This window comes from Aotus nancymaae, unplaced genomic scaffold (assembly GCF_030222135.1).
Source record: "Aotus nancymaae isolate 86718 unplaced genomic scaffold, 86718_ANA_hifiasm-v0.15.2.pri h1tg000036l, whole genome shotgun sequence".
In the NCBI taxonomy this organism is placed as follows: domain Eukaryota; kingdom Metazoa; phylum Chordata; class Mammalia; order Primates; family Aotidae; genus Aotus; species Aotus nancymaae.
The window spans coordinates 89,211,585-89,237,423 of NW_026988450.1; the positions used below are offsets into that span (position 1 = coordinate 89,211,585).

Below are 25,839 nucleotides of genomic sequence, written 5' to 3' on the forward strand. Positions count from 1 at the left end.
CTGTGGAGCCTCTCACTAAGGAAGAGCCTTCCCCGTCTCTGCTACCTGCTGCAGTTGGCCTGTTCTGTCCTGAGCTGTCTTCCTGGGGGCCCCCCAGGGGGGCTCAAGTCTCGCTGGCAGCCCTAGCTCCACCCAGCTCTTGACCCTGCCGGCTGCTGTTCTGTTCACTCTCTGTCCCTCCAGGACACAGACCCTCTCTGCCCCCAGCCCCATGGGCGCTGATCCAGCAGGGGCTACCTCCTCCAACCCCCAACTCTGTCACTGCTCCTCTAGGGCACCAGCCGAGGAGGCCAGGTCCTCAGGTGCTTTGGAGGTGGGAGTGAGAACCAGGCGCAAAGTCTAAGCTACCCGGGCTCAGGTCCCACCCAGCCTGGCAGCTGACCAAGGCCAGGGCTCCATGGCTCGGAGCCTCAGCTGGCTCACTTGGAGTCGGGAGCATTGACCTCCCTGTCCTGACCAACTCACAGGGCCATATGGGGGTCAAGTGTGAGGTCTGGGTCAGGGCTCAGCCTGTGACCAGGGTCACGGTCACTGTGTGACCAGGATCAGGGCTCAGGCTGTGACTAGAACCAAGGATCAGTGTGTGGCTAGGATCAGGGCTCAGTGCGTGAGTGGGATCAGGGCTCAGTGTGAGTGAGATCAGGGCTTAGTGAGTGAGTGGGGTCAGGGCTCATTCTCTGGCTGGAGTCAGCACTCAGGGCACGCAGCCCGATGCAAGTGATCCCCCATCTACCCTGGTCTCCTTAAGAAAGCCTTTCTTGGACCAGGTGGCACTACATTGGGCATTTCTCGTGACCTCTGTGCCCTGCCCCGGGCCAGGGGTGGGGGTCCTCTTTCTGGTGAGGGATGGGGAGGTGCTTGAAGTCCCCTTCCAGATGCCTCCCCCGTCTGTCTTTCTCTCGGTGGAGCTGCTGGGGTCTGGGATCTAGCAGGCCTGCCTGTGGAAGGCCCGAGGCCACTTCCTGCTTATGAGGTGTGTCAGGAAGAAAGAGAGCAGGCCCGGAAGGTGCTTAGTGGGTGGGAGCGCTGAAGCTCAGGGAGGAGGTGAGGGGCCTGGGTGGGGCAGGCATGTTCCCAGGCTGCAGGGTGGCTGCCCATGGCCAGGGGTGCTGTGGATGGCCAGCTCCCCGGTTCCCATCCCGCCCGGGCCTCTGCTTTTGGAGAGGGTCACAGTGAGCGTCTGGGTTTCAGGCCCTGCGTTCCCTCTGATGAGCTGGACTCTGGGCTCCGGCCCTCACTCCCCCCACCCCCCGCCCAGCTCCGCTCTCAGGAAATGAGCCCTGTGCCCACACTGGGCACTGTCCCTGACCCTGCGACTCGGGCCTTTCTCTGTGGGGGTGTGAGAGCCTTGAGTTTGACAGGAAACGAGGCAGCAGATCCACAAACACAAAGGGACAAATGGCCATCATGATAGCGATGGCGGCGATGGCAGCGATGGCAGTATCCTCATGACAGCAGCCCTGCAGCAGGGCACGCAGCCACCTGTGCTGTGCACCCGAGGGTCGGTCATGCAGGTGCACGTGAGAAACTCCAAAGACCCCAGTTGGATCCTGGGGGGCCCCGTCCCCAAAGACCCTGCCGGGCGTGGCAGATGGGATGAAGGTCTCGGTCAGCGGATGAGGAGGTGGGGCTTCCTGGAGGGGAGGGAGGAGAGACCCCACTGGGGGGTAGTGGGAGGGGCAGTTGGCCTCAGGTGGGAGTCACACTGAGGGCTCGTTCTGGGTTGGGGTCAGGGGCAGGACAGTTGGGGGTGGGCTACTGCGGACCGTGTCTAGAAGCAGATGCCTGCGGGTGTCTGGGGAGCGGGCAGGCAGGGCATGGCATGGATAGGGAAGAGGGTGTGGCCCTCTCAGACCCAGCAAGGACCCTGGGGTGCTGGCCACCAGTCCCGCCTCTGTCTCCACCAGGCACCTGTGTGTGGGGTGGGTGGACAGTCGGGTCACTTGAAAACATTCTCCAAGAGGAAGCTCTTAAAATCTTTCCTTCCTTTAGCTGGGAGGCCCCCCACATCCTTTGATTCAGAGCCTGGATCTGGGATCCTGGGTGGCTCCAATGGGTTCACGAACCCCTAGACTTGGTGTGTGTGCAGTTGCCCATGTCTGTGCCACGAGGGGCCATCGGGACTGTCAAGGGTCCGAAAGCCCACGTGGGTTAGAACTGTGGTGTGGTTCAGCCCCGCTCCGTGCAGGTGGGGCAAGCAGCCCCCGAAGCCACCCTGAGAGCTGCAGGGTTGGACCCAGGTCAGCTGCTGGAAGGGCTTCTCTGCCCCCATGCCCAGATCCCTCCAGGGACTGATTTCTGTCTGCAGCCTGGTTGCCTGGAGGTCACAGAGACTGGGATGGGGCCTCAGATGAGCTCCCCAACATCCAAAGAGAAATGGGTTGCGGACGACCGCCTCACATGTCCAACCGACCATGCATCTACCTGTCCTTCTCTGGGACCCTGGCAGAGAGGCCGTTAGGGGCCGCACAGCACTGTCGGGGGGTGGTTCCAGGCCTGTGTCGGGCGGCTTTCGTGCTTCACCTCGGGCCTCCTGGCCGTGTGTGGCATCTGCACGGTGAGCTTGGCTGTGCTATGAAGGCACGTCCTTTTCTTCCTCAAGGAACAGCAAAAAGCTGCCTGGAGTGACTGGAAGCAACTCTCACAGGACATGAGCAAAGGTTTATTCTGGGCAGGGGAAGCATGTGACTGCGAATGGCTTCTTTCCACGGATTTGTATTTATTATTCATTTCTAAAAAATAAAATATAAATGTTAACGCAGAAACCTCTCTGCCCTCTCATTGCTCAGTCAGTCACTCATGGGTCACCAGCACTGCATCTCACCACTGCGCCTCTACACCGGCAGGCAGCAATGGGTAGCTGGGTGCCAACTTCCCTTTCCAGGTTGTGGGTGAGGTTGGCAGGTGGAGAGAAGCCCTGGGGCACAGCTGCCTCATCCCTGGCTGGTCCCTGGCAGGCGTCACCAGTCAATGAGGCTCTTGCTCCCCAGGAGCCTGGATGGACCGCCCCCCTGGCCCCAGCCTGCTGGGCAACCCGCCCAGTGGACCAGCATAGCAGGCAGCGCAGCCCCGACTGGATGGGGTCCAGACTCCTTAATTTACCCACGAAAAACCTGAAGCCCAGAGGCATGGGAATTGCCAAAATCCCACGAATGTTCAGGGCCAGCCTGCCCCTGGCTCGGCGTTCTTCCTGCTGGGAGCTGGGCCATGGGGCCTGCACTTCCTCACTCTGCATCTGGGTCCATCTGGGTGGGACTGCCGGGCGGGGTGAGGAAGGCTCCCAGCACCGTCCACTGTCCAGGGGAATGCTTCATGTGTCATGTCCTCCACCTGGGCAGGGGCAGGGGAGGGGAGAAGCACCCTCTCCACCCACCAGAGCTGCCTCCCCAAGAGCCCCCCAGGAACCAGCCCCTCTATCCGAGGCATGCCGGGACCCAGCCCTTACACAAGGGCCCGGGCACTACAGCTCAGAGGCTTGAGATGAGGACCCTGGACCACCCAGCTGGCATGGGGCAGAGTCTGGACTCGGACCCAGGCCCACCCATGCCAGCACACAAGTCACACAAGTCAGGAGGGGGACGCGGCCCTGAGGACTGCCGGTCTGATAAGGATAGTCTCTGCCCTGGGGACCCCGATCTGAGGGAGGAGGCAACAGAAAAATGACTCATCGACGGGTGATGGGGACATTTTGGGATGGCAGATTTGGATCTCAACCCAGGCCCCACCACCTGCCACCAGAGGCAAGTTACTTAGCCTCCCTGTGCCTCAGTTTCCCCATCTGCATGGTGAGGACAGCAATGTTTGGGGCTGTGTGAGGAGTAAATGAGGCAAGAGTCGTGGTTTGGCTCCGTCCATGGCCATGCGGGGTCAAGTGAGCCTGTGTGCACTCATGCCTGCCTGCACATCAAAACCACCGGGCTGTCCGGGCCTGGCCCAGGGCTGACTTTAGCGATCTGGGCAGAGGCCTGGTTCTCAGCATTTTTTTTTTCCCCCGAGAAGGAGTCTCACTCTGTCACCCAGGCTGGAGTGCAGTGGCATGATCTTGGTTCACTGCAACCTCCACCTCCAGGGTTCAAGCGATTCTCCTGCCTCAGCCTTCCGAGGAGCTGGGACTACAGGCGCCTGCCATCACGCCTGGCTAATGTTTGTATTTTTAGTAGAGACGGGGGTTTTGTCATGTTGGCCAGGCTGTTTTCGAACTCCTGACCTCAGGTAATCTGCCCGCCTCAGCCTCCCAAAGTGCTGGGATTATAGGCTTGAGCCACTGTGCCCAGCCGGTCATCTGCCATGATTCTGTGCAGCCAAGGCGGCTGTGCCAGAGCCAGCTTTTGGCTTCTGCTCGCACACCGAGATGCCGGTCCAGGTGAATACCGGGAGTCCGCCTGCCTGTTTCCCACTGCCAGCCTATAGTCAGGCTCCCACCGAGTAACGGCCTGAGCCCAGTCTCAAGTAGACGGCGTCAGTTTCCATGTGTCCCTTCATTCATTCAGGAATAAATGGGCTTTACTTTATCTGAGGCCTTGTAGATAATTATTTTTTCCCTCTGTAAACCAAGTCCCATTTAAATCCCATCCAAATCCCTCCAGCCGGGGCCCCCGCCGCCTGTGAGCCTGCTCCCCATCTCCGGCTGAGCAGGTTTGTTTAAGGCCCGCTGACACTTCTTCTCCTGCTGCCTCAGCGTGTTTACACTGAGGCCGTCAGCGGAAACTCCAGGTCGGGGAGGGAGGCTGGACATGGAGCAGGAACCACGGGGGGCTCCGGTCGCCCTGTTCCCAGGCTCGTCTGCGTTCTCACAGGTGAGGCCTTGGAGGTCACTCAGCAGGCCAGGGGCAGTGCTGAGGGGAGGCCTCAGGCTGCTAAGAGGAGCAAGTCCGGAAGACTTTTTGGAGGAAGGGACGCCTGAATTGGTTTTCTGTGAAGATCGGGGAGCAAAGCTGCCTGCCATGGACTGAATGGCATGACTCGCAGAGAGGAAACCCCAGGCAGCAGTCAGAGGACTTGAAGTGCCATGGCCGTCCACGGGGAGGGGAGTGGCCAGATGCTGGCAGCGTGGGCAGGGAAGGCTCTGGGCCAGTGTCTGGGTGTGAGTCCTGCCACCACCACCTGCTGGCTGAGTGGCCCTTGGGCATGTTACTTAACTTCCCCATGCCTCGGTTGCCTCATCTCTCAGGGGAGTAATCATATTAGTTTCGGGGTCATTGCACACAACACAAAATCCACCATGTTAAAGAGTGACATCATCTAGGGACACAGAGCTTAGAATGCCATACTCAGGAGTTGGGGCTCTGCCCTATAGGCAGTAGGGAGTTATGGCAAGTGTTTGAGCAGTGCTGGGGCTGGGATTCCTGAGGATGTGAGCTCCCAAAGCCTTTTCTGCATGGCTGGGTTGTGAGTGTTTTACACTGTCACCTCTGACCAATCACAGATGGGCTACCCTCCCTCCTGGCCAATGATTGGTTCAGGGTGGGTTAGCCTAGCTGGCTTTGGGCCAATGAGAGGTGACCAGAAGCTTATTGTGGGTTTTGAGCGCTCTCCTGTCCCGGGATAGACAGGCAGCCTTTTTGTGAGCATGAGGGGAGCCTGCCTGAGAATGAGGGTGGGGAAAATCTTACAGAGGCACAGCTGGGTGTGGTCACCCTGTCCTGGAGCCCACAGTCCCTCTGTACTTCCTGTTATGTGAGATCCTAAATTTCCTCACCAGGAACCCAGAGAAGTCTGGGATTCCGTCAGTTGCTTCTCAAAAGTACCCAGTGTCCACGTGGCCCAGAGCGCCCTCCTACAGCCTGGAGTCGCTTGCTGCTTGCATCCGTTCCTGCTGAAAATCGCCAGGGGCTCCCACCCTTGGTGAGGAAGCCTAGCACTTCCCCCAGGCCCCCACAGCCTGTGCCTCCCACTGAGGGCACTGCCAGGCCCTGACTATCCTTCAACACACCAGGCACACGTGTGCTGCGGGGCCTTCGCACTGCTGCTCCGTCGTCCAGGAGCACTATGACTTCAGGTTGGCCACGGCTCACCTCATCGAGGGCCCAGCTCACACGTCGGCCCCTCAGGGCAGGTGAGTGGCCAGGACCATCTGGGTTTACCGCAGCCACACATGCCTGATTCCTCTGTGGCCTTAGCGATGGCGGAGTGAGACTCTCCATGCCACGAATGCAGGTCAGTGCGGCAGGGGATGGGGCTCTCGTGCCTCGGTGGCCTGGGGACCTGAATGACAGCGGCTCTGCCACTGCCTGCAGCCGCTGTGGTCTCAACATAGGGCCTTAGGTCCACAGTGGTGGGGAAGAGTGGAAGAATCGGCACCAGTTCCTAAAAGTGCCCGTCACATTCATCCCTTCTACTCACATTCCAGGGACCACAGTCAGTGGTGGTCAGGTCTAATACAAGGGGGCGTGACCCCAAGCCCGGAAGGGGCTGGCGCACAGCAGTGATGTCCTGGCCACCCAGTCCCTGTGAGCGGCCTCTCCCCCCACAATGGCATCCTGTTCTTATTCAGGAAAGATGCATGCAACCCTGCCTCAGTCAGCACATTCGCAGGTGCTGGAAAGAGATGCTTGGTGCTGCAAAGAAAAATTAGCACCGAGACAAAGGATCTTTCAGCAATGCAATTTTTCCTTCCTGGACTGTGGGAAGGGTACTCCCAGTAGCCATCGTGCCACGAGAGTATCTATTTCCAACAGGGCGGAGCCCCATCATCTCTGTCTGTTCCCAAAACATTTCCATCACCCAAAACGAGAACCCCATTCCTCCCCACATCCCCGGCAACCACCATCCCGCGCTCATCTCTAGGATCTGTCGACTCCAGGCATTTTGTGTAAATAACAAGTCTGTCGTGTCTGGCTTCTTTCACTCAGCCTCGTGTTCTCATGAGTCATCCGCACCGCAGCATGGATCAGAGCGTCATTCTTCACAGCTGCATGCTACTCCACCATAGAAATGCGATACCAGTGGTGGCTGACAGACATTTGCGCGTTTCGTGGACTTGGCCGTCGTGAATAGCGCTGCTACGCACATCCATGTGCTAGTTTTTGAGTTGTAGCTTTCAATTCTTTTGGATACCTAGGCCTCAGCCACCGAATTCCTTAACTGATCCCACTCCAGAGTTACCTGCTCCCTTGTGCCCATTTCCCCTCCCTGAACGGCGAATGTTGCTGGTCCCTGCCTCAGGTGGTGCGTCCTGCAGGGAGGGAAACCAGCCGCCGCCCATGCTCACGGCATCTTCCTGTCGTTCCTTCCTTGTTCACTGACCCCTCCCTGATGTGGCCGGAGGACCGGGCCTGGTATCGCCTTGTCCTGGCACAGGCCTGACACGCAGTGTCAGTTCGGCTGATGCTTGCTGGTAAAGGAATAAGCCGGCGCTCCAACTTGGAGCTCCTCCCTGTGGGGTTTTGTTTACAAGAAGAAATCTGCCGAGCCGGCTGTGAGGCACACATCACAGTCCAAGCTACTCCGGAGGCTGAGGCAGGAGGAGCGCCCGAGCCCAGGAGTTTGAGGCTGCAGTGAGCCATGACTGCACTACTGCACTCCAGCCTGCGCGACAGAGCCAGACTCTGTCTCTCAAACAGCACTGCTGCCGAAACGTAGAAAGTGGGGTGGGCGCCACACTCGCAGTTCCGCTTCCTCAGCCAGCACTGCCCACATGCTCCCAGGGCCAGAGGTTGGGGATCAGGCCGGCTCTGGGCAGGGGGCTGTGTGTGCCCTGGCAGGTTGCCCCTCCCTGAGCCAGGAGCGAGGTGAAGGTACCCACAGCAACAGGCCGTGTTTGGACGCAGCGAGTGGAGCTGGCCCACACTGGGTTCTTCTGTCCCTCATAAATCAGCTCCAAAGAAAATTCCCCAAAAGGAGTTTCAGCAGCTGCCAAGCCCAGGCCAGCAGGCTGGTCTCCCCGGGGGCGGGGAATCTCCTCTCCCCACTGACCACCTGAGGAGTCCCTGGAGAGGCTTGGTTACTCTCCCAGGGCGCGATCCACTTTTGACTGTTCTCTAAGCCCTGCTGGAAATGTGGGAGTCCCCCCACCAAGCCCCACATCCTGTTCTAAACTCACTTGGTTCCAAACTCCCTTGAGCAATCGCCCAGCTCCAGCCTCTCTCTCTGTGTGGACCCTGAGAGCATCTTCAGCACCCAGGCTGACGGTGGCTAAGCGCACTGGCATCAGGGGCTCCTGCATTTTCTTGGTGTTTGGCTCTGGGTGATCTGCAGGAAGGGGGACTGCCACTGCCCTTGAGGGCGCCTGGCCTCTACCGCTAGCGTCCTCCTGTGGTTCCTTCGCTTGTTCCCCAACCCCCACTCCGACGTGGCCAGAGGACAGGGTCTGCTGCCGCCTTGTCCTGGCACAGGCCCAGCATACAAGAGGTGTTTGACGCTTGCCGGATAGAGGAACACACCACAGCTAGAACCTGGGGTTCCCCATGGGGTTCTGTTTGCAAGAAGAAATACCGAGACCAGCTCGGCCGCAGAGACCCCACCCAGACGGCGCTGAAGGCATGGAGAAGCAGACCCCCAGGAAGAACAGCAAAGCGGGACTATCCGGGGTCAGCAGCCTTCCGAGCCAAGAGCCTCAGGGGCTGACGCGTTCCGAGCTGAGGGCCTCAAGCAGACGCTGACCCAGGCATTTATTCTATCTGAACAGGTGATACTTATTAACAAACAGGTGCTCTGTGTGTTCTCACAGAACTAAGAGAAACTAGGGAGGCAGCTGGTGCCTGCTTACCACTGATCACGGACAAACCAGAAAGCATTCTCCACGAGGGAGCCCCGGGGGCAGGTCACACATCCCCGCTGGAAGCACTGTTTTCCCCGTGTGTGGCATCCATGGACTGCTTTGCTGCTTTAGAATACCCCAAGCAGTTTTCCACTTGTTGGGGGGGGCGGCCACGCTTTCTTTGCCATCATTCTCAGCAAGCAATATATTTTATCATACAGTCAGCTCCGGGGGGCCCTGTCATTGCAGAGGGGGACTGTGATGATCGGGAGGCAACTCAGGGTGGGGGACAGAGTGACCCTCCCCTGAGGTTGTGGGGCCCAAACACTGATGCTGCCCAAGACCTGGCAGGTCCAGGCGACTCAGGGCGGCCACTTCTCCAGCCCGGCAGGCTGTAATCCGATGTCCACGAGGACTCTCCTCGTAACTGGCAGGGCATGACCACCTGAGCTGAGAGGGAGAGAGGGTCCCTGGGTGCTGGCCAGCTGCCCCTGCCCCCTTCTGGGCCAGTGTGCACACCCGTTTAAAGCACCGTTCGGGTTCGGCACATGTCCGCTGATGGGTACCTGTCAGGCTGTACTTTTGGCAATGATGGCTCCCTGGGAATGAAGGCTTTTTCCTGGGAAAAGTCCCCACTGAGGTGGTCAGCAGCCCTGAGGACGTGCTGTGAGACCCACGGCCCTCCCTGACTCCAGAGCGGCCGGGAAGGTGGGACTCCAGCAAGCCGTGTGGCCCCCACTGGTGCCTGCGTCCCTGCGTCTCACACGGGGCCTCACTCAGCTCCTGTCCCTGAGTGCCCACTGGTGGGGACACAGGAGATGGCAACTGCTGATGGATCCCAGGCCAGTGGAGAAGACAGACGTGCACATAGGGAGGATGAGGGGTTGTCGGGCCGGGCCGGAGGCTGCCTTCTGCAGGCCCTGTCCCAGGGTGAGAGGGTCGGGGACTCGGGTTTCCTTAGCCTGGACCTGCCAGGTCTTTGGCAGTGTCAGTGTTTGGGCCCCAGAACCTCAGGGGAGGGTCACTCTGTCCCCCACCCAGTTCCCCACGGGGGCTCAGCATGCAGGCTCAGCACACACGGGCATGGGAGCCTGGCCCCACGTCCCCTGCTGCTGGGCAAGGCACAGCCTGCCCGGGCCTCGGTTCCTGGGTGTGGGCCAGCTGCTCTGCCCTCCTCTGGGCCTGCTGGGGACATCTGGACCCTCTGTACCGTTGCATCCCTGGAGTCAGCCCTGCTCTGCCCCCTATGGGGGAACCGAGCTCCCTAACTCAACCTTCCCAACAGGCCTCATCTGCTAAGAAGTAGGAGGCACAGGGCCCAGGCACCAGGCCCCTCTCTCATCCCTTTCCCCAGGTCTTCTGCCTCCTCCCCTTCTCTACTTCCCCTTCACCTCCTCCCTCTCTCTCTCCCTCACTCCCTGTCTCCTTTCCTCTCTCTCTTCCTCTCTCTCTCTCCCCCATCTCCCTGTCTCCCTCCCTCTCCACCTCCATCCCTCTCCCCCTCCCTCCCTCTCCATCTCCCTCCCCCTCCCTCCCCTTCCCCCTCCCTCCCTCTCCCTCCCTCTCCCTCCCTCTCCCTCTCCCTCCCTCTCCCTCCTTTTCTCTTTCCCTCCCTCCCTCTCTCTCCCTCCCTCTCCCCCTCCTTCTCTCCTTCCCTCCCTCCCTCTCCCTTCCCCCCACTTTCCCTTTCCCCTCCCTCACCCTCCTCCCCTTCTTCCTTCTGTTCCTCAGTCTCCTCCCCCGTCCCCTCTCTGCCTTCCTCATCTCTCCTCCCTCCTCCTCAGCGCAGGGAGCTTCACTGAATCTGGAAAGAACAGGGTAAACAGCCGCGTCACAAATCCTCCAAGTTGTTCTTGCATTGAGGGTTGGGAGCTTCAATGCCAGAAGCAGGGAGGTTTTCCTGGTTTGGTGGTGGTCTCTGAGCCCTGTGGGCCCCTCCAGGGTCTACGAGGTCCCTAGAAAATGAGGCTGGATGAGAGCTCTGTCAGTGCCCTTGCACAGAAGTACACACAACGGGCTTCAGGATGGGCCAGAGACCCACGCCCAGGGTATGGGGGAGAGGAGTGTTCTGAGCCTGGGTGGGTGGGTTGGACAGGCCCCAGTGGAAGGCCACTCCCCACTCCCCTGGAGACCTCCCGTGGGGCCTGCCCTCTGCAGACTGAGGTTTGCCTAGGTCACATGGAGGGGCGGGCTTGCTGAGACCCAGCTGGGGGTCTTCCTGCAGACCAGCCTGTCACTCCCCACTTGCCAGTGGTCTGGGCTGCTCCTTCAGAGGGATCTCGTCCTCCCTCTTGGGGACTGGGGGGTGAGGAGCCAGACCTGAGCTGCAGCTCTGCCTCTTACCCTGAATGGGGTGCTGCAGGGCTGGCATGTGGGTGCTTTTTGCTGGCATCTCCCCTGAATCCCAGCAGATGAGGAGGCCAGGCCCAGGTGGGGGCTGCAGGCAGGACCCAATATGTAATATCAGGGGCCTGGGGCAAAATGGAAAGGCAGGTCTCTCATTCAAAAATGTTTAGCCCTGCCCTACATCAACAGCAGAGCCTTAGACCTGGCTGAGGGTGGCGGCCGGGACCTTCGCCTAGGTGGCACCCGGTGCAGCGGCTCTGCCCACAGGCCCCACGAGGGGGCGCCCGTGTGACGTGCCTGAGGCCAATGCCCCGAAAGCCTGCCGCCCGCCTGCCCCGACCCTCCCGGGCCTCCTCACTGGCAGGACCTCCTATGGGTGGTGGTCCTCCCAGAGCTGGGGGCCACCACATGCAATGGCAGGTGCCAGATGGGGCTGAGGCCACACAGAGCTGCGTGTGATGGGACACCTGGCCACAGTCAACCCGAGGGAGGCCCCGTCATCCCCAGGAGACACCCCAGCTCTTGCCTGGGACGGGAGCACCAGGCCACAGAATCCCTGCTGACTCCCCCATCCTCCCCAAACCCACCAAGGTGCACCTCCTGCCTGCTGAGCGCCAGCCCCTTTCCTCCAGGAAGCACGTTTGGCCGGCAGATCCCTGCTCAGATGCAGTGCCTGGGACATGCTTCCTGTGTACCCCACTATAGTAGCTGGGGCCCTGTCCTCGGGGCTCCCGCCGCAGGTCCCAGGGAGGCCTGGCACAGGTGCTCAATGAACGTTTGCCAAGCGCAGGGGCAGTGGGAGCCAGGAGTGCTTTCAGCTGGCAAGGGGCCACACGGCTGGAGCATCCAGGCTTAGGGGAGCCCCACCGGTGCAGGGGTCCCAGCCCTGTCCCATCCAGCTCCCACATCCTCCCTCATTGCTGGTCTAAGAAGTCCGAGTCAGGACTTCCCCACCTCCACCCCAGCCGCACGGGCCCGAGCTCAGCCTGCAGTGGCCTCACCCTTGCAGGCTCAGGAAGTGCCCCCATCCAGCCCATGCCAAGTCAAGGCAGGCCTGGGTGCCCCACAGAACACAGCGAGGTGGCGCTGGGTGGCTTCTGAGGCCAGATTACACGTACCTTGCTCTCCTGGGGAGGACACCCAAGCATCCCTACAGAGGGGCGTCTAGAGGAGGACACGGAGGCAGCCGCTAATAACCCGCACGGCCTGGCCGGCTGGGATGGAGAGCAGGCTCCGCAGGGGATCCCCCAGCCACAGTTGGGCCCCGGCCACGTGACTGCGTCTCATGAGACCCCAGCCAGAACTGCCCAGCCCAGCCACTCAGAACTCCTGACCACATACACACACACACACACACACACACACACACATGGCAAGCTTCGCAGATGCAACTAATACACAATGAAGAAAGGGAAATGGAAATGACCCTCATGGCTCCTGCACGCCAGTGCCCCAGGTCCGGCTTCCTCTTTGCACGGGGGGGGGCACGGCTGCTTCCACTGGCTCCTTCGAAAGCATAGCCTGAGACCAGGACACAGTGCAGGTGGTTTATGTGTGGTGACGCCAGGTGAGGGAGCCATCCAGGTGTGTTATCAAGGTCTCAGCTGGTTTCAGGGTCTCCTGGGGCGTGTGCTCGACACCTGAGGGCAGTCTTTCTGCAGATGAGGGCGGGTGCGTCCACCAGCGCCCTGCCACACCTCAGACGGCTGGCCTGGGCTGCTCCCTCCTCTGCCCTTTGGGGCTTGGTACACACGGAAGGCAGACACTGTTGGGTAAGGAGGAGGGTCCAACTCCCACTCAGCATGGGCCACCACCACTGAAGTGGGGGCGCAGAGGGGATGTGAGGTGGTCCCGCGAGCATCGCTCCCCACACTTACTGCCTTCCTAGATGTATACTGCTGCACCCTGCTTCTGTTTACCAACTTCCCACCACACCACACGCTCGTTTTTCTCGTTTGACCCTCAGGGCTGGAGGAGGATTCGGAAGGACAGTGCTCTGTGCAGTCAGAAGCAACCCAGACCTTGACAGGCACCATCTTATGGGGCCTTCCCAAGAGCCCCATGAGGTTGGAGCTACTATGACATTTACAGATGGGAAAACTGAGACCAGGAGTGGTGGAAGTGTGCAGCCCGGTGACGGGGGCTCAAGAGCTGCTGCTGGTGCCATGAACCCACCCATGCCCTCCGTGGCTGGATCGAGGTCCCCCAGCCTGGGCCCCTCCTGTAGGACCCTTCTGGGCTGGAGGAGGCTTTCCAGAAATCCACTTAGCGCTGACCTCATCTTTGTCCTCCTTGGAGCTAATCTGCTAATCCCGCCAGCCCCACTGGGCCCCACCACTGTCTAGACTGTCCTGCGCCGTCCGCACCCCACCCCCAATCTTCCACCCACTGTGGGCCTCCTCCCGGCCATGCCTCCAGGCTTGGGCAGGTCCAGTGACTGGCGTAGGTCGAGCTGGGATTCATTCTGTGGAACGTACCTCAATCCCGGTGGGGGGAAGATTCTGGAGTCTGGAATTCAGGAGCCTGGGCCTGAATTCTGATCCCAACTTTTCATGGCTCAGCCATCATCTCCGAGGCCTCATTTCCTCCTCTGTAAAACACGATCACTAAGCTCTCTTCAGCTGTGAAATCCCAGGATGCTCCCCAGGCCCCTTCATGCCCAGCCCATTCCACTCACAGCAGCTGGATGGCTCTGGCTTCACCAGGCCAGGGTTTGAATCTCAACTCTGCCTTCACTTAGCTTCTGCTTCCTAATCTGCAAAATGGGGGTGTCAGGGACTCCTCTGCAGGGCTCCGTGTGGACTTGGTGGGATAGCGGGTGGGTGGCAGTCCCTGGTGCATGGTCAGCACTCGGTGAGGTTCTGAGAACTGAAATGAATCCAGCGAGGAGGAGTCTCCTTTGCCCCTGACTCCCTGCAGGATGACAGGAGTGTGGGGAGGAAGGAGACTGCAGTGTCTCAGGAGCCCCCAGTCACCCCAGCAAATTTGGGTGGCCGGGATAAAAACCTGAGATTTTGGGCAGGGGAGGAGGAAAAGAGCACGAACCAGGCAGGGGTGCTGCTGCTGCTCAGGCTAGATGAAGCCAGACATTTATTTATTAATGCTTTTATTTATTTTTTTTGAGACAAGGTTTGCTGTTTCGCTTAGGCTGGGGTGTGGCGGTGAAATCAAGGCTTACTTTAGCCTTGACCTCTCGGGCTGAGGCGATCCTCCCACCTCAGCCTCCCAAGTAGCTGGGACTACAGGTGCATGCCACCATGCCTGGCTACTTTTTTATTTTTTGTAGAGATGGGGTCTCACTATGTCCCCCAGGCTGGTCTTGAACTCCTGGGTTCAAGCGATCCTCCTGCCTTAGCCTCTCAAAGTGCTGGGATTACAGGTGTGAGTCACTGTGCCCAGCCTGATGCTAAACAGGTGAAAAATAATAATTAAAATGGACCCACAATGAAATGGGAAGGGGCTGCTTTTACAGGTGCCAAACTTCCTGGCAATAGAAGCATTGAATGGGAGGTTCCCTTTTTCCTAGGACCTCAAAGCCAGAGCACCAGGGATATTGCTTCGACCTTCCTGTGCATGCTTGAACACACCAAGTAAACACCTCGTTTAGCAGCTAAATGTGGGCATTGTACCAGCTGTACTCCCAACTTGCTGGGCAATCTTAGGGACTTGCTGACCTTGTCTGTGTCTCATCAGTAAAACAGGGAGAACACTAGCTCTCCCAGCATGGGCTCTGTGAGGACTGAATGAGCTGATAAGCACAGATTTGAACCCAGGTCTTCCAGGTTCTGTCCTCCAAGCCATCTCCACCCTGCCCTTAGGAAGGACCAGGGGCCTCTGGACACCATCAGCTCGCCCATCTGTCCAGGATTTGCATGCACCTGCTCTGTGCCAGATGCTGGGCACTGGGGACAAGCCAGAGGAGGTCTGGCCCATGACCAGTGTTGTCTCTGATTGGGGGATTTTCTGGCAGAGTCGAGAGTGCAGTGGGGCTGAGAGATTGGACAGCCGGTAGAGGCTGAGCTCTCAGAGGTGGCGGCAGCTGATGGGGACCACGCAATGGGAAGGAGGGAGCCCCTGGGATAGTCTGGGGTGAACTTCCAGGCAGAAGGCACAGCAGGTGCAAAGGCCCTTAGGCGGGAAGGAAGCTTTGGGCTGGAAGAATAGCTTGCAGGCGCTCTCACAAAGGCTGGCAACCAGGTGGCCAGGAGGGAGCCCAGTCAGGTGCTCTCGGGACAGTTTAGGGTCTCTGGCCTTCCCCAGTGAGGTGGTGCCTGGAGGCTTTGTAGAGGAAAGTGGCTCTCACTCCCATCTTCCTGGGGCCAGAATCCACATCCCCTGACGACCCTCCCGGGGGCCAGAATCCACGTCACCTGACGACCCCCCGGGAGGGTCGTCAGGAGGGCATGGATTCTGGCCCCCGGGAGGGTCGTCAGGGGATGTGGATTCTGGCCCCCGGGAGGGTCGTCAGGGGACGTGGACTCTGCTCCCGGGAGGGTCGTCAGGGGATGTGCATTCTGCTCCCGGGAGGGTCGTCAGGGGATGTGGATTCTGGCCTCCGGGAGGGTCGTCAGGGGATGTGGACTCTGGCCTCCGGGAGGGTCGTCAGGTGGCGTGGACTCTGGCCTCCGGGAGGGTCGTCAGGTGGCGTGGACTCTGGCCTCCGGGAGGGTCGTCAGGTGGCGTGGATTCTGGCCTCCGGGAGGGTCGTCAGGGGATGTGGATTCTGGCCCCGGGAGGGTCGTCAGGTGGCATGGATTCTGGCCGCGGGAGGGTCGTCAGGGGATGTGGATTCTGGCCTCCGGGAGGGTCGTCAGGTGGCGCCGATTCTGGCCCCAGGCAGCCAGTCCAGCATTCCTCTCTTACTGAGCTGGCTAGCCCTGGAGCATCTACTGTGTGTGCCTGCTCTGGCCCACTGGGAACAGGATGGCACCGAGTGGAGCAGCTGTGCCACAGGCCCACGTGGGACAAAGGGCGCCTGCTGCGGAGTGGGCCTGGAAGAGATAAGGTGGGGATAGGGGTTACAGGATGGGAAGAAGGTGGCCTCAGGAAGGGCTACCTTGGCGGTGCCAGCTTGGCCATGTCACCTTCTGAGCCTCAGTGTACTCTTCTCTTATGTGGGACGAGACCATGCTGACGGGCTGTGTGTGCGGAGCTGACGAGCTGATGTGCGTGTCCTGAGTCTGCTGAGCCTGCTGGGGTTCCAGGCACAGTGGACGAAGGATCCAATCAGAGGCTCAGAGGCCTAGGAAGGCAGAATGCTTTCAGGGGACAGACCCCAGGAACCCTCCTCCCCAGGCTCGCCCAGGGCCACCTTCGGACTCTGCTCCCTGCACTACGGCACAGTGCCCGTGGTCAACCCACCAACGTTCAGGCAGCCCCAGGTGTGAAAGATGCCTCGCTCCAGAAGGCTCACGCCCTAAACCTTGGTGGCATCCCCGTGGGGCTAATTCTCTGGCTTAGGGAAAGCCAGAGCTGTGAAGGTGTGGCAGACTCCATCCAGATTTCAAAGGATACAGTTTAAAGCTAGGGGCCAGGCAGAGACTTGTAGCAGGGGTGGAGCCACTACAGAGAACCCCCACTAAAGCAATGCTGAGTGGAAATGAGGAGCTGGAGCTGCTACAGTCCCCACCAGGATAATGCTCGTGAGCCACAGGAGTGGGACCGCCCCTGGGACCCAAGGACTGTGGAGCCACTGGCAGATGCAATGCTTCCTGGAAAAGCTTCAGGCACCAGACTCTACCCCACTGGAGGTGGAGCAAAGCCATGAGTGTGGTGGCCTGAGGCCCTGGGGACCCAACCTGGTGTGTCCAGGAAGCAGCCCATGGAGTGAAAAGAGATGATTCTCCAGCTTCAGGATCTAGCGCCTTCCCTGCAGCGTCTTGGACTTGCTTGGGGCCTACTAACCCTTTCTCATTGTTAGCCCTCCCTGATGAAGTGGGAATGCCTGTCTTTTGCCTGGACACCATTATTGTATCTTGGAAGTAGATAACTTGTTTTGATTTCACAGGCTCACAGATGAGATTCTGGACTTTGGACTTTTGATTCCATGCTGGAATGAGTTAAAATCTGGGGACTCCTGTAATCCCAGCACTTTGGGAGGCCAAGGCAGGTGGATCATGAGGTCACGAGTTTGAGACCAGCCTGGCCAACATGTTGAAACCTCGTCTCTACTAAAAATAAAAAAATTCACCTGGTGTGGTGGCGGGCACCTGTACTCCTAGCTACTCAGGAGGCTGAGGCAGGGGAATCATTTGAACCTGGGAGGCAGAGGTTGCAACGCGCCGAGATAGCGCCACTGCACTCCAGCCTAGGCAGCAAAGCTAACTCCGTCTCAAACAAACAAAGAAACTGGGGACCATGGGATTAGAACAGATGTGTCTGTGAGAAGGACATAAGTTTTGGACAGAATACTATGTTGAGTATCTGCTCCTCCAAAATTCAAATAGGAATTTCATCCCCAATATGGCAGTACTCAGAGGTGGGGCCTTTAAGAGGTGACTGGATCATGAGGGTGGAGCTCTTATAAATGAATTAACCTACTCTGGCTGGGCGCAGTGGCTCAGGCCTGTAATCTAGCACTTTGGGAGGCCGAGGTAGGTGAATCACAAGGTCAGGAGTTCGAGACCAGCCTGGCCAACATAGTGAAACCCTGTCTCTACTAAAAATACAAAAAATTAGCTGGGCATAGTGGTGGGTGACTGCAATCCCAGCTACTTGGGAGGCCGAAGCAGGAGAATCGATTGAACAGAATGAGACTCTGCCTCAAATAAAACTACAGTAATCAATAGTGTCATATTGGTGTAAAGCTATACACACAAGAAGATAAGGATGGTGTCCAGAACAGACCACGTCTATGTCACTTAAGTTGGGAAAGTGGAGTCTTTCAACAAATAGAACTGAAACAAGCAACTATCCACACAGATACAAAATCTTGATCCTTATTGCATATGGTACACAAAAATGAACTCAAAATGGATCACAGACTAAAATGTAAAAGATAAAACTATAAAAGTTCCATAAAATAAAACACATAGGGAAAAAATGTCCTTTGAGTAGGCAAATTTCTTAAACTCAAATTATAAGATCTCATAAATCATCATTATTATTATATCTCCCTCACGGCAACCTCTGCCTCCCTCCTGGGTTCAAGCGGCTCTCCTGCCTCAGCTTCTCAAGTAGTGGGACTACAGGGGCACAACGTACCCAGATAATTTTTGTAGTTTTAGTAGAGCCGGGGTTTAACCATGTTGGCCAGGCTGGTCTTGAACTTCTGGCCTCAGGTGATCTTCCCACCTTGGCCTCTCAAAGTGCTGGGATTACAGGCATGAGCCACTCACTGCACCCAAATCTTTGATAAATTAGACTTAATAAAAAATATTCAAAAGACACCATTAAGAAAATGAACAGGCAAACCAAACATGAAAGGAAAATATTTATATTTGTCACAAATAGAGACAAAGAATTACATATATTATGTATGTGTTTTTCATCTAGAATATGGAGAGAACTTGAGTCAACAATAAGCAACCCAACTTAAAAACAGGCAAAAGATACGAACAGACACATCACAAAAGATGACACAGAACAGCCATAAGCAGATGAAATCATAGGCGTACATTATCCAGTGCGCAAATACAAATTAAAATCATACGACTAGAGTGGATTAAACTTTAAGAGACTGAAATACCAAGTGTTAGCAAAGATAAGGAGCAACTGGAATCTTCCCATACCGTATAGGAATGTAAAACGATTCAACCACTATGGAGGGCTGTGCAACAATTATTATTATTTTCTTTAAGGTGGAGTCTTGCTCTGTCACCCAGGCTGGGGTGCAGTGGTGTGATCTCAGCTCACTGCAATCACTGTTCCCGGGTTCAAGCAATTCTCCTGCCTCAGCCTCCCAAGTAGCTGAGATTATAGGCTCACACCAGCACACCTGGCTAATTTTTGTAGAGATGGGGTTTCGGCCATGTTGGGCAGGCTGGTTTTGAACTCCTGACCTCAGGTGATCCACCCGCCGTGGCCTCCCAAAGTGCTGGGATTATAGGCGTGAGCCACCATGCCCAGATGACAATTTCTTAGAAAGTTAACAACACTATTTCAATGGACTGAATGCTTACATCCTTGCACGATTCATGTCAAATTCCGAACCTGCAAGGTGACATGACGTGGGGTCTTGGGGAGGTAACAGAATCACAAGGGGAGAGCCCTCACAATTAGGGTAAGTTTGCTAGTCCATTTCCACCTCACTAGACACCAAATGCTGACACCCTCATCTTGGGTGAGGTATCACTTAGTGTTTGGGGAAGGAACAAATGAAATAGGAGTGACCCTGAAAACAAAATAGGATCACATGGTAAGAGAGACAGAGGAAGGTGACTGATGACCGCGAAAGGGTTCAGGAGGACCAGTTCTTGGGGTGGGAGTGGCAGGGGCACTTCAACGTGCCCAGGCAAAGCAGGGATGGCTAAGGGGTGCAGGAGACCGGGTAGGGTCCAGAAAAGGTGCTGGGGCAGGAACAGGGCCAGATGAAGGGAGTAGGGTGGCTCACACGCGGTGCCCCTCTAGCAGGGGCAGGTGGCCCAGTGCCGAGTGGCAGACAGTCCCGTAGGCTTGAGAGTAGCCTCCAAGCAAAGCCTGGCAGCCCCCTGAGCCCCCTGCGAGGTGGAGGTGCGGAACATCCTCCGGCCAGGCCGGGGACGGACCTGCATACAGTTGAGTCACATAAGGGGAGGTGTCAGAGGGGGCGCAGTGGGGGAGGCCTTGAGGACCTCGAGGGATGCCAACTGGACAACGGAGGGGCAGTGGGAAGGATGGGGAAGGGAGCGAAAAGGAGGGGAAGAGGAGGATGGGGGAGGAGGCAGACTGGGGCTGGGCTCACCTGTTGTGCACCGGCCACGCTCACCCCACCGCCCCGGTTCTGGTCACCCCGGTTCCGGTCACCCCGGATCAGGGCCTGGTTGGCCACCTGAGCCGCAGACTGTGAGGTCAGGGAGGACGCTGCTCCCCTCTCGCTTGGCTTCACCTGGGAAGGGGCACATTACAGGGTCACTGAGAGGCAAAGAGAGAGGGTCCCTCCTGTGCCCACCCCACCATAACTTACCAGGGAGAGTGTCAAGGGGGGGCTCTGCCTTTGCCCCAGGGGGCCTTTCCTCCCTCCCTAGGGGTGCAGCTTGGAGCAGGGGAGCGGAGTTCTGCCTGGGAATGTTCTCGGCTACACGGGGGGACTCTGTAGGATCAGAAGGTCAACCCCAGGGTCAGAAGCCGGGTGCTGCGCAGAGTCGGCAGCCACAGGAGGAAGCCTGGGCCATGCTCCTCGCGGGCAGCAGCAAAGGTCACACACCGTGCTCTGGGGGGTCGTGGCCCCGCACAGGTGTCCCTGAAGACAGCTGAGGGTTGGCTCTGGGCTTGCACAGGTGTGCCTGGGATGGGGAGGCCCTGGGCTCTGCCCCTGGGGTGACGCCCTCCAGGCCCTTCTCTCTTGAGGTGCAGCTGCCTCCGCGCTCCAGGATCATCTGCGGGACAGGAGTGTGCTCAGAGGTCGCAGCCTGCCCACGGGGCGTTTGGGGGTTTCTGACATAGGAGGTGGCCCCTAGGGTGCGGGTAGACCAGGGATGACGGGGGTCACAAGCCGGAGCACCTGATAGACACGGCCGCGGTACTCAGGCGCAGAGAGCTGGACTCCTTCGTGCACCCGGAGCCGCGTATCCGCCCTTCGTGCCCACTCGTCGCTGGGGCAGTGGAATCTGCAGGGAGCCAGAGAGGTGGGGCCCGGGCTTCGGTCAAGCCAGCCCCTCAGGCTGTCATCGCAACAGGCTTGGGAGCTCTCCCTCGCGGGCCGGCTATCTCTGGCCTGCACCCGCGCACGGGGGACTGTCTCCCACTCCCACCTCTGCACGTAGGGGTGCTGCAGTGCCTGGGTTGCGCTTAACCGCTTGTCCGGGGCGAACACCAGGAGTCGCCTGAGGAGGTCCAAGGCCTCTGGGGAGGTGTCTGGCGGCAGGAGGGCATCCAGCATCTGCCGTGGCCTGTGGGCTGCCGTGTGCTGTCTCCAGGGACCCACCCAAGAGCCCTCCTCAGATCCATGTTCACGGCTGGGGCTGGGCTTCCATACAGGGGCCCACGCTGCTGTCCCTCTAGGTGGATGCCCCCGCCTGACCCGCAGGTGGTCTGGGTCCCTTGGCGCCCTCCTCTCCACGCCCTGACACAGCTCCTCAGGGCCACCCTCTAGGACCACCAGTGGCTCCTGCTCTCAGAGCGGCCAACAGTTGCTGGGTTTGGAACCACCAGCTGGAAAACAGGCAGAATCTGAACTGGTACAAACTGGCCCCAGTAACCCTGCAGGAAGGTGGCCCTGCTCCCTCAAGACAAGCCATCCTCACCCTCACCAAAGTGCCCCCACTCACCGGGACCCCAGGTGGTGCAGCACAGAGGCACGGCAGCCTGAGCCGAGAGCCAGGAGGTCTGGGGCAGCAGAAGGTGGTGTGACCCAGGCAGGCCTGGCAGGCTGGCGCAGCTCAAGCATCTGGGGCCAGCCATCTCTTCCAACCCCGCGGAGCACAGCCTCTTGACAGCGTTTCCACTGTCTGGCAGGGCTCAAACACCCCATCACCAGGGCGTGCCCCAGCCTACCCCACATGACCCCCACTCCACACACCTGTACCTGGCCCTGGGAAGTGCTCACACAGGTGGACACTGGCACCCACCTCCACGGACCAGCAGGCTCCACCCAGACGAGCAGATGCGCCCGGTGGTACAGCTCCCGCTCGCCCCCACCCTCAAGAGTGACCCCCATGGCCCCACTCCTGCCACTGCCTTCCTCCACCTCTTCCCTCAGCGCCTGAATCTCTCCTGCCAGCTTTGTGCGCACACCCCAGCTCCCAGCACAGTGATGGTCCCTGCCCCTGCTACCCCAATCCCTCGGGGACCTTGTCCAGCCTGCCGGCCCCATCATGGCCACTGCTGGGTTCTCATGGTGCCTATGCCAGGCGCTGCCTGCCCACATCCGCCCCCAGCAGCTCCTCCTGGGCCTCCATCACCAGTTGGTCTTCCTGGGGCTCCTGTCCTATCCTCTGGATCCTCCCTGTCGCTGTCCCCGTTCCTCCTCCCAGCAGTCCTGGCCTGTCAGCTGCCGTCTCCCCACAGCTGTGCCATCTGACCCGAAGCATCCCGGTGCCCAGCCCCAGCTGCCTGGCTCACCCTCCTCGGAGGGCGGTGGGATGGTCTCCAGGATCAGCTCCAGCTGGTGGAGGGTGGACGTGCCCGGGAACAGGGGCTTCCCCCGCAGCATCTCCGCCAGGATGCAGCCCAGACTCCACGTGTCCACCCCAAGGGTGTACCTGGGGCAGGAAGGGGTGTAGGCATGGAGGGACCTAGAGGCAGAGGTGGGGATGGAGTTGCTGGGAGGGTGAGTGAGAGGACACTCGTGGCCTGGGAGCTCCGGCTGGGCAGGAGGGCAGCCCTGGGGGCCCCTGCAAGGAGGTAGAGGGTGGGTTGGGGGTGTCTCACTGCTACCGGTGTGAAGACAGCAGCACCTCCGGAGCCCGGTACCAGCGTGTGGCCACATACTCTGTCAATGCCTGGCCTTCAGGCCCCTCAGGGAGGTCCCTAAGGGAGCGGGCCAGGCCGAAGTCACACAGCTTGACCGTGCAGTCAGCACACAGGAGCACGTTGGACGGCTGCAGAGAGGAGGCAGACTGAGGCCCTGGAGCCGGGTGGGGCCGGGTGGAGCCGGGTGGGGCCGGGTGGGGCCGGGTGGGCCTGGGAGCTGGACTCGAGGCACAGTGGGTGCCGCACCTTCTGGTCCCGGTGCACGACGTGCCCCGAGTGGAGGAACCAGGTGGCCCGCAGGAGCTGGAAGATGGAGCGCACGTGGACGTCCTGCAGCAGCCCGCCCTTCGGGATGACCGTGTTCAGGTCCGTGTCTGGGGAGAGGGTGCACACTCCAGTCTGGGGGGTGGAGGGGGAGGGGGTGGGGGTGGCACCCTGGGGGAGTGGGAGAGGGGCACCTGGCAGGTCTGTCTCACTTTGAACCAGCCCGTGGCCTGCCTGCCCCACTCCTCCATCCTGCGCACAGCCTGTGGGCACAGCGGTGGGGTCTGCAGCTGTGCCTATTATTTTTTTTTTATTTAAAAAATAAAATAAATTTTTTTATTTTTAAATTTTTTTATTTTTATTTTTTATTCTAAAACAAAAAACATTTTATTTCCTATTGCCTTTCTTTCATAAAATGAGAAGAAAAAGAATGCAGCTGCAGACTGGCGGGAGCAGGAGCCCGGGGCAGGTGGGATGAAGGGGTCACTGCTGGCTCTGGAGGCTGACACCGGTCAGCTGTCTGTCCCTGAGTCCAGGGTACACGGTGAGGGAGCAAGCCACCGTGGGGCAGGTGAGGATAGGCCAGAGGCGGGGCCGGGGCGCTGGCCGAGGCCTCACTCACCCATACACTCAAACACCAGGTAAATGTCCCTGTCGTTCTCTGCCCGGATCACGTCAAGGAGGCTGATGATGTTGGGATGCTCCCCAAACTCCTGGGGAGAGAGTCGGCGGCGGCTGGAAGGCCAGGGACTGCCTCTGGGGCCCGAGAAGCCTGGCTCCTCTCCTGTCTGGAGAGGTCTGTTCCTGGGGAAGGGGACTGGGAGAGGGCCCAGGCTACTCACCTGGAGGAGTGTGATTTCCCGGAATGTTCTCTGAAGAGACAGAAACAGGTGTGTGGGTGGGTGGAGCAAGAAGGAAGCCCGTGTCCTGAGAGGACCCAAAGGAGCTGATGTCCATCACCCAAGGCCCACCAGACCAGGCGCGGAAGAGGGGGCAGTGTTCCGAGACAAGCCATAACATCTGCTGTGACCGGCTCCCAGCTCCCACCTGATTCCAGGCACCAGGGCAAGGGGCTGCCGCTCCCAGCCCCATCCCGCCCCACACTTCTCCCCACACACTCACCTGGGCATCTGTCTTATCCCGAAAAGCATCAAAGATTTTCTTGATGGCCACGACCTCACCTGTTCTCCGGTCCACTGCCTTCCACACAATGCCGTAGGCCTGGGAAGGAGTGCCATGACACAGGGCCAGCCCCTTGCCCCACCATCCCCTGCCCACCCAGACTGCCCCTGCACACATGAGGCTCCTCCTTCCCATTCTGGGTCCCCAGAGGGGATGGGAGTGTGGGCTCCACAACTGCAGGCCACCCTAGACTCTGACATCTTCCAGAGTAGGGGAGGCAGAGGGGAGGGTGAGAGCTGGCGAGGCCCTGGAAAAAAGGAGGCCACAGAAGGGAGCATCTGGGCAGGAGATGAAGCTCGGGATGCCCTGCCATCCTTCCAGCTGCCAGGCACTCTCCCTCCCTCTCTCTCACACCCACCTAGCCCCTAGTCCCGTCGGCCCCACCTTCAGATTCCTCCAGAATCCAGCCCCTGCCACCCTCTCCGCTGCCCCCACCCTGGTCCCAGCCTCTGGCATCTCTCACTGGGTGGCTGCATTCACCCCTTAAGGAATCTCCGTCTGCCACTCCCTTGCATGCCAATAGTGGGTTCTCAACACAGGGGGCAGGGTAGGCCTTATATAGTGACACCAGCAGCTGCTACAGCTCTGGCGTCAGCAACAGTGAAAACCAAAGTCCTGGAAGTTTCCCGAAGCCCCCACACGGGTTGGACCCCTCACCACTCATCTCTCCATCTCTTACCCAGTCGCACACAAGCCTGCGCTGGGCCTCAACTGAGCACCTGCTGTCTGCACTGCCCGGAAGGATCTTCCTCCCCCTCCCCCTGTGTGCTCACTCAGGCACACAGATACGCTTGGCTCTGGCCTTCACTCTGCACCCACCCCATACCCGCTCAGGCCCTTCTTGGGACTCGCCCCTGTGCTCCTGAGCCTGGGGTCTGCCCTCCCTCTCAGTGACTGAGGCACGGGCCCAGCCTCCCCAGAGCGTCCTGTGCACCCAGGAAGCGGGCGACTGTGGGCACATGGGAAGTGGGGCGCCAGGATCCCTCTGCTTGAGGCTGCTGGGGTCCTGGCTGTCACCTGCCTCCAGGAGCCGGGATCCTGGGAGTCACGGTCGTGTCACCCCATGAGGAAACTGAGGCACGAAGGGGCTCCAAACCACCCCTCCGCCTACGGAGGAGGCAGGACGCCAGTGTGTGACGGAACAGGCCTCGGAGGGGACCAACCATCCCCCGTAGGTATTCTCTCCGCAGGGGCACCCCTCGGAGGGCAAGCGCGTCCCCGGGCACTCACCCCCTTCCCAAGCGGAGTCAGCGCGGGCGGCGCCCCGCCCCAGCCGGAAGTAGTCAGCGGAGGCGGGCCCCCGGCCGGAAGTAGTCAGCGGAGGCGGGGCCCAGGCCCCGACGGAAGGAGTCAGCGGAGGCGGAAGCGGAAGCGGAGGCGGAGGCGGGACCCCAGCCCGGCCGGAGGGAGCCAGCGGACGCGGCGCCCGGGCCCGGCGCGGCCCGGCCGGAGGGAGCCAGCGGACGCGGCGCCCGGGCCCGGCGCGGCCCGGCCGGAGGGAGCCAGCGGACGCGGCGCCCGGGCCCGGCGCGGCCCGGCCGGAGGGAGCCAGCGGACGCGGCGCCCGGGCCCGGCGCGGCCCGGCCGGAGGGAGCCAGCGGACGCGGCGCCCGGGCCCGGCGCGGCCCGGCCGGAGGGAGCCAGCGGACGCGGCGCCCGGGCCCGGCGCGGCCCGGCCGGAGGGAGCCAGCGGACGCGGCGCCCGGGCCCGGCGCGGCCCGGCCGGAGGGAGCCAGCGGACGCGGCGCCCGGGCCCGGCGCGGCCCCTCCCGGCCCGGCCGGAGGGAGCCAGCGGACGC

General features: G+C 59.8%; 1 pseudogene across 1 annotated transcript; it reads right to left on the reverse strand.

The window, feature by feature from the left end:
- Window positions 1-14,099: 14,099 nt before the first annotated feature.
- On the reverse strand, window positions 14,100-25,351 carry LOC105723286 (mitogen-activated protein kinase 15-like; annotated as a pseudogene). Its single transcript, XR_010345480.1, has 15 exons — window positions 25,271-25,351; window positions 23,981-24,079; window positions 23,701-23,730; window positions 23,481-23,571; window positions 22,841-22,968; window positions 22,559-22,722; window positions 22,244-22,416; window positions 21,451-21,508; window positions 20,935-21,093; window positions 20,685-20,790; window positions 20,388-20,559; window positions 20,148-20,273; window positions 19,926-20,069; window positions 16,129-16,286; window positions 14,100-16,035 (listed from the first exon to the last, which is right to left on the reverse strand). The product of XR_010345480.1 is annotated as a mitogen-activated protein kinase 15-like (transcript).
- Window positions 25,352-25,839: the final 488 nt, after the last annotated feature.